The 12,552-nt window shown below is 41.8% G+C and overlaps 1 protein-coding gene across 2 annotated transcripts in view; it reads right to left on the bottom strand.

Moving 5' to 3' along the window:
- Positions 1 to 12,552, bottom strand: part of FBXW11 (F-box and WD repeat domain containing 11) — a 143,997-nt gene extending 131,445 nt beyond the window's left edge. The window contains exons 1-2 of one of the 2 annotated variants that reach the window (XM_021716352.1): positions 12,515 to 12,552; positions 2,888 to 3,049 (exon numbers count right to left, since the gene is read on the bottom strand). The gene's annotated coding sequence lies outside the window, so the exon portion shown is untranslated. Of the gene's footprint in view, positions 1 to 2,887; positions 3,050 to 12,514 lie in introns of those variants that run through there. The other variant, XM_008065684.2, reaches the window with a different exon arrangement.

Genomic DNA, 12,552 nt, shown 5'->3' with positions numbered 1-12,552 from the left:
CCTGGGATAAGGAGATGCTTTGGGTATACTGAGCAGGTAACATTTCTGTGGGTGTTAAACCAAGGACCAGACCTAGGATGATGGCAAATCCTAAAACTGCACATGTAGCTATTTAAAAATAAATTTAATTAAAATGAAGCGAGATTAAAAATTCAGTTATTTAGTTGCAGAGCTATATTTCAAAATATCCACATGTGGCTAGCGGCTACCATATTGAACAGTGCAAACACAGAACAATTCAACCACTACAAAAAGTTCTATCAAACAGTACTGTTCCGAAAGATAACCTCAAACCAACCTATTGCAAGTTGCCTGGGGAAACAAACTGAAGAATAGCTCTGATGGCTAATGCAGAACCTGAGAGCTAGATAGTTTTCTAAAGAAGCTAAGAAATATAAAATCAACAACTGTTTCCTTTCCTTTTGCAACAATTCCTTGAAATCAGAATATACATTTTTAGTCTTCAGGATTTCTGCCCCTCTATTATTGAATGATAATCTAAACTAGAGGTAGACAGCACAGAGGTTAGAAGCACATTCTCTGAAGCCAGACTGCCTGGTTTCATATCTTACAAGTGTGTGACCTTGAGCATGTTCTCTAACTACACTCCCCTTCAGTTTTCTCACCAGCAAAGTGAAAATAATGGTACCTATCTCAACAGGTCACTATAAGTTGAGTATCCCTAATCTAAAAATATGCAATCTGAAATCTTCTCAAATGCAAAACTTTTTGTGTATGGACATGAAACCCAAAGGAAATACTCACTGAAGCATTTCAGATATCAGATTTTCAGATTTGGGATGCTGAACTGGTATGTTGCAAATATTCCAAAATCAAAAAAAAAAACCTGAAATTCAAAATACTTCTGGTCCCAAGCATTTCGGGTAAGGGATACTCAGCCTGCATAAGGCTAAAATGAGTTTATACATATAAAGTACCTAGAATCATGCTCATTAAAGAGTAAGTGCCATTATTTCTTTTTTTTTTTCTTTGAGTTGAAGTCTCACTCCGTCGCCCAGACTGGAGTGCAGTGGCACGCTCCCGGCCACCGCAGCCTCAACCTGCTGGGCTCTGGCAATCCTTCCGCCTCAGTCTTCCAAGTAGCTGGAACTACAGGTGCGCACTACCATGCCCGGCTAATTTTTTTTATTTATTGTAGAGATGAGGGCTCATCAAGTTGCCCGGGCGGGTCTTGAACCCACAGGTTCAGACAATCCACTCACCTCGGGCTCCGAAAGCGCTGGGATTAGAGGCTGAGCCACCAAGCCTATCCAAGTGCCATTATTTCTACCAGTACTACCACCACCACCATCCTATCAGCCCTTCAAATAACAAGTGTGAAAAATGCTCACAGAGGAGAAATATGAGCAAATGGAAAAGAATTAAACTAAAACAAGGATCACAAATTCAGAGGGTCAGTCTATGATAAAAAGAAATTTTTTAAAGACGAAAGAATGGGTAATCTGAAGAGAATATTAAATACCAAAAAAAGTCATGTTTTCAAGAGAGTGGTCAGACAATGTCTTACGTGTAAGGCTGACAAACCCCAAGTCAAAAGCAGTCCATACAGTGAGCTACTGAGCTATTTAAAAAACCAACAAATTCTAAAGAGGAATTGAGAGGATACAGGTTTGAGTTCACTGGACCAAATGATATTTCCCTGTATAAAACCTATTTTGACATTTAAATACACTGCCTCTCCTATACTCCCTAAACTACCTTTATATTCACTTAAGGAAATGAAGAGTTTCTGATTTATCAGTAAGCAAGTAGAGCACTATATTAAACGATTTAAATGACTAAAATATCATACTAAACAATGAGCCAGCATGTGTTCTTCGAGTGGAAACCTGCTGTAGAAAAATCACACCTTCCTCTCCAGAAAGGCAATTTGAAAACCTCGAAGCTGAAATACTACCTTCAGCAAATGCCATAAAACAGAGCATGAGCCTTGGGAGCACACAGCACAGCTCTGCCAGTTACTAGCTGATGGCCTGAGCAGCTCGCACTCCATGCCTAGGAGCTCCCGCTCCTCGACTGTGAAGCACAGGTGCAACAACATGCCAATGAAACCAGAAATGTGTGCGAAGGCATATGAAGAGGCGGTGTACTCAGCAGATGCTCTCAACAAGTGACTGCCACTGCTAGAAAGCCTTCCCAAGAAGGCCCTCCAGGAGTCCTAAGAATAAAAGACTATCACCTGACATGAAACTACAGAAAATATTTTGACCAGGTATTAACAATAAGTCATGTGAGATAATGCCTCAAAACTACCATATGGTTTCCATTTTTTTTTTTTTTTTTTTTGAGTCGGAGTCTCACTCTGTCACCCAGACTAGAGTGCAGTGGCCACTCCCAGCCACCACAGCCTCGACCCACTGGGCTCCAGCGATCCTTCCGCCTCAACCTTCCAAGAAGCTGGAAGTACAGGCGCACACTACCACCCGGCTAGTTTTTTGATTTATTGTAGAGATGAGGTCTCGCCAAGTTGCCCAGGAGGGTCTCGAACCCATGGGCTCAGGCAATCCACTCACCTCAGCCTCCCAAAGCACAGGATTACAGGCTGAGCCACCGAGCCCACTTGTTTCCATATTTTTTTTACAAACTATTCTCCAAACAAAATGTCCCTGTTTACTGAGTTCCCTGTTAGATTATGACTAAAAACTATATGGGCCTATGATAAACATAACTGTACTTCCTCCTCAGAAACAAAGTTTCTACTAGCAATCCAGCCACATGTACCTTCAGGATCCTCACCCAGACACTAAGCATAAATGTCTAATATTTCTTCCTTTTCCTATTAATGGACAAACAGATGAAGAAAAATATTTTTCAAAAATTTTTCAGTGAGTTCCACAAAACAAAACAATACAGGGTAATTGCTTACCTGGGAAATATTTTGTACTTCAGATCCACCAATCCAGAATGAATGGGGGTATTCCCTTTCAGACTAGTCTGAGAACAGACAGCAGTCAAGCAGCTTCCAAGATTCTTTCCGTTTACTGTATCCAGTTTTCTTCAACAAAATCCCAAACATGCACTTCGGTAACTGTTGAAAGACAGAAAGCAATCCATACACCCACCATGGCACCAGCGGCAAAGGACAGCCACTAGAAGCGGAAGGGGGGCAACGGAGTGGCGGATCTGAGGCACAGAAGAAAGTGACAACCCCTGATCAGCTATTTGGAATAAAAGGTCTATGGCAGGATCCCTCACCTCAGTGTTGAGAGAAGGATGCAGAGTTCTACACGGCAAATCCCGAAACATCCCTGATATCAATAGTTACTCATGCTAATGGCATGCAGATTCCAAATAAGAGCAGTTACAAACTTACTCTGTCTTCCACATAAACTGTCCCAAACCGTTCAGCTATATACCTTTATCCACTAAGACAGCTCCTCCACCATTACAAAAATAGTCTGTCAGCCAAAAATAATGATATGGGAGGGCTCAAATATCTCCCAATAAAGATATTTATTTAAGCACCTAATGAAGAAATCTTTTGGTTTGCTACATAGAAGACATCATATCTACACATTACCCAAAACCTTAGCCTGTAGCTGAAATATAGGACATTTTAAAATAAATAATTTAAGAGTGAATTTCTGATTCAATAAACGCCAATCCCCCACAATGGCCAGTCACTGGGGAAATAGGAGAAAAATCATAAAGAACACTAATAAACAATATACTAGATGGCACCTTTAAATATTAAGCCCAATCTATATTACATCAACATTCTTTTTCTACCATAATAAATTAAACTGCAAATTCTAAACAAACTAAAAGGAAGAGCGAAAAAGGTATTCAACAGGAGGACAAAGATAAAAAAGACTTTGAACTTACTGGCACATTTATCTGCTACTTTCTCAATTGCTACACTACTGCCAAAATACTCCTGCAGTAACTACAATACCCACCTTTATGAAGAGTTACTAGTAGGCCAAGCCCTTTCCATTAATTACCCATATTTAAGTCTCAAAAATAATGAGCAGAAAGAAGTGACTTGTCCCAAGTCCCACATATACTAGGTGGCAGAACCCATGCCCTTTTCACAGAGTGCTGCTGCCTCCCAAGGCCAAGGATCAGAAAGTCTATGACTTCTGGGCTAGGAAAGAAGCCAAGCTTTATTATCAAAGGTCCTAATTTAATTCAAATCGGAATGGAGAACTACAAAAATACAGAAAAGTATGTATTTCTGTCTAGTTGAACCAGTGGAGCCTTCCTGAAAGGGCTAACTCCCTGTATCTTGCCACTTTAAAAAGCATTTCATTAACAAAGAGCTATGCAATCCTAAGGCTCACAACAGTAATGTCAAAACAAAACACACTATAATGGTGCTCAAGCAGTCTTTGTGTTTAACAGCAAAGATTGTGTCTGTGACCAAAAAAATCACAAATCCACTGGAACCCAAGTAATTCTCACATTCCAAGAGTTGTTAACAGTCCACAGGCAATGACTTAAAGCTGTTCTCATTTTTCACACTGTAGGCAAAGCAATCAAAGTGACTGAAATAACAGTCTATGATTAGCCTCACCATAACAATCAGATGGAAATAACACAACCTATAAGAGATCATGTAAGTAAAATTTCAAGCAAATAATAAATGTATGAATTTTTCCCATTAAGTGATATCACTCTCAAATCTAAGCATAAACTGGAAACCCAGTTTTGATAAAGGTAGCTAACTGCTAAAGCAATACACTTTTCAAAGTATAACTTGCTGTTATATCCAAAATACAGAACAAGTTAGAGCAAAATATAATCACAACAATTTGACTAGCAGACTTATTTCTGGACCTCTTGAATTTTCTCTGTACTAATGAGTCATTTTTCATCCTTTCAAAATAAATGTTTCTTGAATGCCTAATTGCTGGCAGGCCTTATGCTAGAGATACAAAGATTAACAGATGCCAAACTAGAGTATCAGATCTTTTTTCCTGTCCTCTGTCCTCTTTCTCTCTCAATCTTTCAAGTAGTCTTTTCAGAAAACCAAAATATATTTTATTATTAGTTCATTTTTTGTTTTTTGGGTTTTTTAGATCTGTTGCCCAGGCTGGAGTGTAATGATATAATCACAGCTCACTGTAGCCTCAACCTCTGGAGCTCAGGCAATCCTTTCACCTCAGCCTCCCAAGTAGCTGGGACTACAGGTGTGTACCACCATGTCCAGCTAATTTTTCCATTTTTTGTAGAGACAAGGTCTCACTATGTTACCTAGGCTGGTGTTGAACTCCTGGGATCAAGCAATCCTCCCACTTCAGCCTCCCAAAGTGCTGGGATTATAGGTGTGACCACCACTATTATTAGTTCTTAAAACTGGTTAAGTGTTCTCAAGTTAACTCTTTTAAAAAATTAAAAATTACTGCCGGGCTTGGTGGCTCAGCCTGTAATCCCAGCGCTTTGGGAGGCCAAGGTGAGTGGATTGCCCGAGCCCAAGGGTTCAAGACCCACCCAGGCAACTTGGCAAGACCTCATTTCTACAATAAATCAAAAAATTAGCCGGGCGTAGTGGCGCACACCTATAATTCCAGCTACTCGGAAGGCTGAGGCGGAAGGATTGCCGGAGCCCAGCAGGTCGAGGCTGCGGTGGCCGGGAGCGGCCACTGCACTCCAGTCTGGCGACAGAGTAAGACTCCAACTCAAAAAAAAAAAAAAAATTAAAAATTACTCTAGTTCCTTTTTCTCAGTAATAGAGCCCTCACTTAATCTTTCTTTTTCTTCTGTGGATCAGAGGCTCTTTACTAGAGAATGGCTTCCTACATTCATTATTTCATGTTAATGTCCCAGGGTTCAACTTCACATTCTGTGAGATCTGTTCATTGTGGACTAACCCTAAAAGAGTTGCCTAAAAATGCTTCCTGCTGACATCACAGAACTCTGCAATCTTTTAGTTTCGTTAAAACAGTAAGATCCAGGTTAGAGACACCCTACTGGATTGTCAGGTCTTCCTGGTCTGTCCTTCATTTGCGTACAAAGACAAACTTCCTGTTAAGCAATTGTGATCAGTGGAAACTTAGCAGAGCTTGACAAGCACATTCTTGACCAACAGGTTTCAGGTTTTTCCCCCCATTGTCAACTAATTCAATGAACAATATAACTCAGAAGGAAATCTTGTGTGGATATTCACTGCTTATTCTATTAAGGTCAAAATCATCAGCTTTGCTGGTGATAAGAGTAAGAATTCAAAAATCACAATCTGCCAGTCTAAACTAAACCAAACATAAACTAAACCCCAACACTCAAAGTTAATATAAGCTAATCACCAGCCTCTTTCACCAGAGATCCAAAACAGCTGGGTGGGTTATCTCTCGAGTAGGAGCACAGGTCTAATTATGCCAAATTGGTAGTTCTCAGTCATTATAATAGTACTTCCCAGATTTTCCGAGACAGTACTGATGTCTCCATGATTTCACTGTTTCCCCCCAAAGATGACTAATTAAATGTATGGCTAAAAGCAACTAATGTTGGTTAGGCCTCTGTAAAGCTTCACAAATAAATGCATGCACAACTCGGGGGAAAAAGCTAAACCTTTCTGCACCATTTGTCTTGACTTTGCAAAGTATGGGTCCCTGTGCTTTACAGAAATGTGGTCCAGCCAGCATTTGAAGAAAAGCAGGCCTCCGCAAAGGCTTCCACTCACATTTCTCATGTAATTCTTCCAGCAACAATACTCAAGTTTTCTTATTTTTACAGATAGTAAAATTAAACCACAGAAAGGCTGCCTTTCCTTTTTTTTTATTTATTTTTTTTTTTAGTTAGAGTTTCACTCCGTCGCCCAGACTGGAGTGCAGTGGCCGCTCCCACCTCAGCCTTCCGAGTAGCCAGAATTACAGGTGCGTGCTACCATGCCCGGCTGATTTTTGATTTATTGTAGAGATGAGGTCTCGCTGCCCAGGCAGGTCTCGAACCCGCGGGCTCAGGCAATCCACTCACCTCAGTCTCCCAAAGGCACAGGATTACAGGCTTAGCCACCGAGCCCAGCAAGGCTGCCTTTCTTAAGGTCACACAGCTAGCTAGCAAGTGACAGAACTGGGTACCAATGCAGGCGTTCCATTCTAAAACCCATGCCCTTTCTGCTAAATCACGCTTTTCTCAGATCACAGAACCCTTAGAGCTTATCAACTGTTTGGCAAATCCACATCAGCAGATATAAAAGGAATTTGGTTTCCTCGATTCTTTGCTAACAACTGCTCTCTGGGACATACGTAAATCCATCTGCTTGTGTGGACAAGTCTGTAAGTAATAGTTAAAACGTATATGGATATGCTGTGTGCCACCCGCCACCCACATCTGCCCTCTCACCAGTCTTTCTCCTCTACTCATCTCTACCTTTGTCTTGAGGTTATTGAAAGGAAATCGTAAAAGGTTTCACAGCATGAAAAAAGAAAACTTAACATTAATCTATTGAACACCCACATGCTGGGTACTGTAAAGGAACAAAAGGGCCTGGAAGGAGAGTTCAGACACGACCACAAGTCTTCACAATGCATAGGAAGGTATGATAAGTCCCATAAAAGTGAGGAACTGAATATTCTGAGAATTAGTAATGTAGGTGGAGATTTCCAGAAAAGAGGATGGTTAAGGTACAAGCAGATAGCAATAATGTATAAAAATGATCACCAGAAAAATTTAACTCAACATTTACTGAACACCTACTACAAAGAAGGCATTGTGTGTATAAAGGAGCTGTGCATCAGAGGAAGATAAATAATTTTCCATCTCCTCCCATTTAATAGGGGACACAAACTAGTAACCACAATACAAGCTTAGAGAATGTTAAGTGCTACAAGATAAAAACAAAGTGCCAGAATTCGTTCATTTCATTTAACAATGATTCTGTCTTGAAGGTGGATAAGACTTCTTGAGCATAGGCAGAAGATTTGGGAGATGTGTGACCTAAGCCAATGTGGCCAGAAAACAAACGATTAGATCCTTTCAGTAAATATCAGTAGCCATCAGTAAATGGGCTGGGGTCAATTCCTATCAGAGCTGACAAAGGAAAGAGTGTGAGCAGAACCTGGAGGACCACGGTCACCCATGCTCTGTTTAGGATACAGAATAAGTGAGGAAGAGAAGGAAAAGTCACAAGGGAGAATGGAGTCTGAAGGGAGACTGGAACTAGAATTGCCAGGACTTGAAATCTTTCTTTCCCATGAAGTGCAATTATCACAAGGCCGAACCCAGGACCCCAGAGATCTTACAGAGCAGAAAACTTTGTTTCTAGAATTCACAGGCTCAAACATTTTCAGAGGGCTCTCTATGTGTTGTTCTGTGGATCTACGTAAAGGCCCGGTAATCCTTCTGGGCTAGCTCCCTCAGTTTGCAGGACATAGACTACAGCAGTCAGGAGCTGAGAGTGCCAGATCTGCATGCTGGGACATGTTTATCCTTGTCGAATCTGAAAAGACATCCAACCTTCTAAACATAAGGGGCAAAAATTGATATATTTAAGCTACAACCTCTTTAGGCAGGTTAGACAGACAGGCAGACAGATAGATTTATTCATTTGCACTCTACTGAACTGTGTCGATTTAGTCTGTTTGGTAAGTGAGCCCACCCCTAGAGGTACATGGGAATAAAAGATGGCGACACAGTAAGATCCAATTTCTTTTTTCTTTATTTTTTTTTTTTTGAGATCCAATTTCTTGATACAGTCACTAAACAATCCCATTTTACCCCACTTAAAAAGTTAATGATAGGAAGGAAAAATAATTACCCAAAAAGAAAAAAGAACATTTCCAATAACTTCACTTATCAGTTTCTTTTAATAGCTCAGCAAACAGCATTTATATCATATCTTCTTTTTTTGTCGCCATTGTTGCTATTGAGGCAGGATCTCTGTCACCCAAGCTGGAGTGCAGTGGCAGGATCATAGCTCACTGTAGCCTTGACCTCTAGGCTCAAACTATCTTCCCGCCTCAGCCTCCCAAGTAGCTGGGACCACACCCGTCTAATTTTGTTGTTGTTGTTGACATGGGGTCTCACTATATTGCCCAGGGTGGTTTCAAACTCCTGGCTTTAAATGATCTTCCCACCCTAGCATCCCAAAGCACTGAGATTACAAATGTACGCCACCATGCCTGTGCCACACTTTCTTAATAAGGATCAATGTATTTTAACCTATATTACTTCACTCAACAAGTAACAATGACCACTTACGAGATAAAACAGAAGGGAAATGACTCACTTATGGTCACTCAGCAAAGGGAAGAATCATTTAACAACTAACTAATAGAACATAAACTGTCCGGTAATCGTGTAAAGGGAAGAAGAGGAGCAGGATTATCCTCCTATGGAGGAGCAGGATTATCTTTCTTAAACTTTTAACATCAATTCTGCTATCTCCTAATAAGGTAACCTAACCTGCTATTTGGAAGGTAATGTTTCTCTTCCAAATAGCAGCTCTTGTGAGTGCTTTTTCATGATGAGTACTTGAATATCAACTCATATTCCTAACTCAGGGGTTAATAAATACCATGTGATACACAATACACTGCTCTCATCCCACGGAACTAAACATAGCCTGGTGAACTTTATGCATTTCCAAAATGAATTACTAACTTTTCTATCTCATTCATAATAAGGCCGATTTTACCAAAGTCAGAAGTCTGAAAAACAGGCTCACCAACTAGGTAGAGCATTGGGTCAATAGAAGGCCATGAAAGTCAACTGGTGGTTAAATTATTAACCATGATTAACTGTAAATTCAGTTGTCTCAATTAAGAGCCTACAGACTTTAATAATATTAAAGTCTGGATCCCATGCATCAGGTCAGTGGACCAAGGGCTCAGGCGGGGGTAAAGGGGGGGGAAGTGATCATACTGTGGAGATGTAATTATTCTGCCATCACCAGTTTTATTTCTAGTAAGTTTATCAAAAATGCAAGGAAAAAAAATCAAAATCAAGGAAACAAAGAGGGACGAAGCTTTTAAAATGGATACAACCAAAAAGTCAGTTTCCTCTTTTTAATACAGCATACTCTGGCATAGCAAATGGAAGTTATCTTGTTAGCCATGAAATACCAAACAGATACAAGCCACACAATCACAAATTTTTGAGTATTGAAGCTGATTCATAAAAATTGAAAATTATTTCATGCTTTAGGCTTTCAAAATATCATCATTCTAACCCCTTCCCCTCCTTTCAATCATGTTATTTTGAAACCAAATGTAAAAAGTATGGTTATCCTAGTTCTAGAAACTATAACTCAAATGCAGTGAATACAAAAAGTCACATGCAAATAGATTTTAAGGCATTATCATTCCTACTTTTGATCCTGGATTTACTCAGTCAGTTGTTAAGTCCCTGTGCTATCTACTATATTGAAATAAAAACGCATACTGAATGTTTTTGAAAAGGGCTGTCTAAGAGTCTTAACTCATATCCCTTTCAAAGAATATAAAAATCCTCAAAGAAAAAGTCATTTAAAAATTAATCATAACATATCTAAACTTTTTGTTAAATTTTCTAAGAATCTCAGTTTATAATGTCCTTAAAAGGCTGAAATCTCTTTTCAGATCAGAGGCAAGTATTATTGTGTAAAATCAAAACTTTTTAAGTAAACATAGGAACCTAGTAAATCTAGGCCAAAGATTTTTTTTTTAACCATACACTCAAAGATACTGACTTGGGTTACAATGTATTTCTTCTAATTCTTTTGAAAATAAAGACATTTTAGTTAGTTTTTCTTTTTAGGAGTAAAAATGTAAGGAGTTGGAAAAGCCAATTTCAAAGAGCCACCTACCAAGTTATTTTCGATATGAAGTACTCCTGCTCTAAACACATAATACATCCTTAAGAATCTGTAATGTATGTAATTCCAATTAAGATATTTACCAAAATATCCCACTATAAAAGTAGGAGTATATCAAACACTTGACTACAAGATTGATAAATTATGCTAAAAAGGAAAAATTACTCAGCATGTGACATTATCCCTTTGAAAACAACCACACGTGCACACACAAATCAAAAACCACCAGGGTTTTTTTTTTTCTCCTTGTTTTCAAGAATGCTGGAGAAGTCCAGTTCTGAGGATTGTGCAGAGGACAGCAAACACTAAGCTGCCTCCGTATTTATGCTACTGTACTTCCATTTTTAAAACAAGCATCTCAACTCCCCAGATACCATCATCCACAGAAACCATGCAGCTATCCAACAGACTTTCAGTGTCACCATTTATTATTTATAGCATTAAATGGGGGAAGTGGCTCTGATGTCACCAACCCTACCCAGTGGAATCACTGACTCAATAAACATTTTCACACTGAGGAAAACCTGGCTAGGAGAACGTTTTGCTGGGTTAAGTAGATTCTTCCCTCTTTCCTCTCAACCCAGGGGTAGAAGGTGTTACTGTGTCAGGAGAGATACAAAGAAACTGTCAAGGTTTCCACAGGAAGAAACCCTGGGCATGTCCATTTACTGAAGCAAAGAATTCCTCCTCCCCACTCTCCAGAGCCCAGTTTGAATTCCCTAATGTTCACTCAGGCAGGTAATACCTGCCATATTTTATGTCTTCCACCAATCATCCCCCAGTTAGCAAATGCTTCGCTTCTTCTAGCCACGCATGGTCCCGATTCTAAAAACCTGTCTGGGTCCAAAACCTAAAGCGGAAGGGGATGGGGGTGTCCGTGGACCGAGGAGCCTGGCCTAACATTATGTGGTCGCTCGCTTCCCCGGGGGTCAAGGATTCCCCTCCTTTTTGTTTTTTCAACCTGAGAAGAAAGACCTGGCGGCAGTGATGAGGATGACCGCCTTCCCCTCCACCCCCAGTTTCCCCAAGCAGCTCTGGAAAACGTGAAGTTACGGTTTCTCTTTCCTGGGGGACGGAACCCGGAGTACCCGAGCCTGGCTATGCAAACATCCCTCTCCGCCGGGTAGGAAACCCTTTGTCCGAGCAGCCGGACCACAGGGGCCAGGGAAAGAGGCCCCCTCTCCGTCACAGCCTCCAACCCGAGAGCCCCTGCCCCCCGCCCCGCAGGGCCTACCCCGGCATCCGCACAGCTCTAGGTAGGGGAGAGGGTGCTGAGACCCCTTCTAGGACGCGGAGACCGAAGCCCTGCCGGATCTCCCCCAGACCCCTTCCCACCACCCCACTCGGCCCGAGTGGGGCTTGCAAGCGCGGTGCGGGCCTGGGTCGAAGAAATACGGGGGAGGGGGGAGGGGGGAGGGAGGAATCCCCTGCTAAAAGAGGGAGAGTGAGATGCTAGAGCGAGCGTGCCCTAAGTCTCAGCATACACGAGCGAGGGTCGTCCGAGCTGGGCCAGGACACGGGACAGGGGGAGGGAGGAGCTCCGAGGGGCATGGAAGGGGCCGGGCCAGGTCCGGCCTGAAGTCTCGAGGGATCGGGAGGAACCGCGCCGGGCCCGAGGCCAGGGCGGGCCGGGGGCCCAGGTCTGGGCCGCGGCGGCGGGGAAGGGCCGGAGCCGGCCTCGCGCCAGACGCGGAGCTGGGCAGGCCCGCCCGGGGCCACACGGTCGGAAGAGCAGACGGGCCAGCGGGCCGCACTCACCCTGAGCTCGATGGTCTTGTCCTCAATCACCGAGTCGG

This window comes from Carlito syrichta, unplaced genomic scaffold, assembly GCF_000164805.1.
Source record: "Carlito syrichta isolate Samal-C Ts95f unplaced genomic scaffold, Tarsius_syrichta-2.0.1 Scaffold308774, whole genome shotgun sequence".
Classification (NCBI taxonomy): Eukaryota; Metazoa; Chordata; class Mammalia; order Primates; family Tarsiidae; genus Carlito; species Carlito syrichta.
This window is presented reverse-complemented; position numbering and strand designations above follow the sequence as displayed.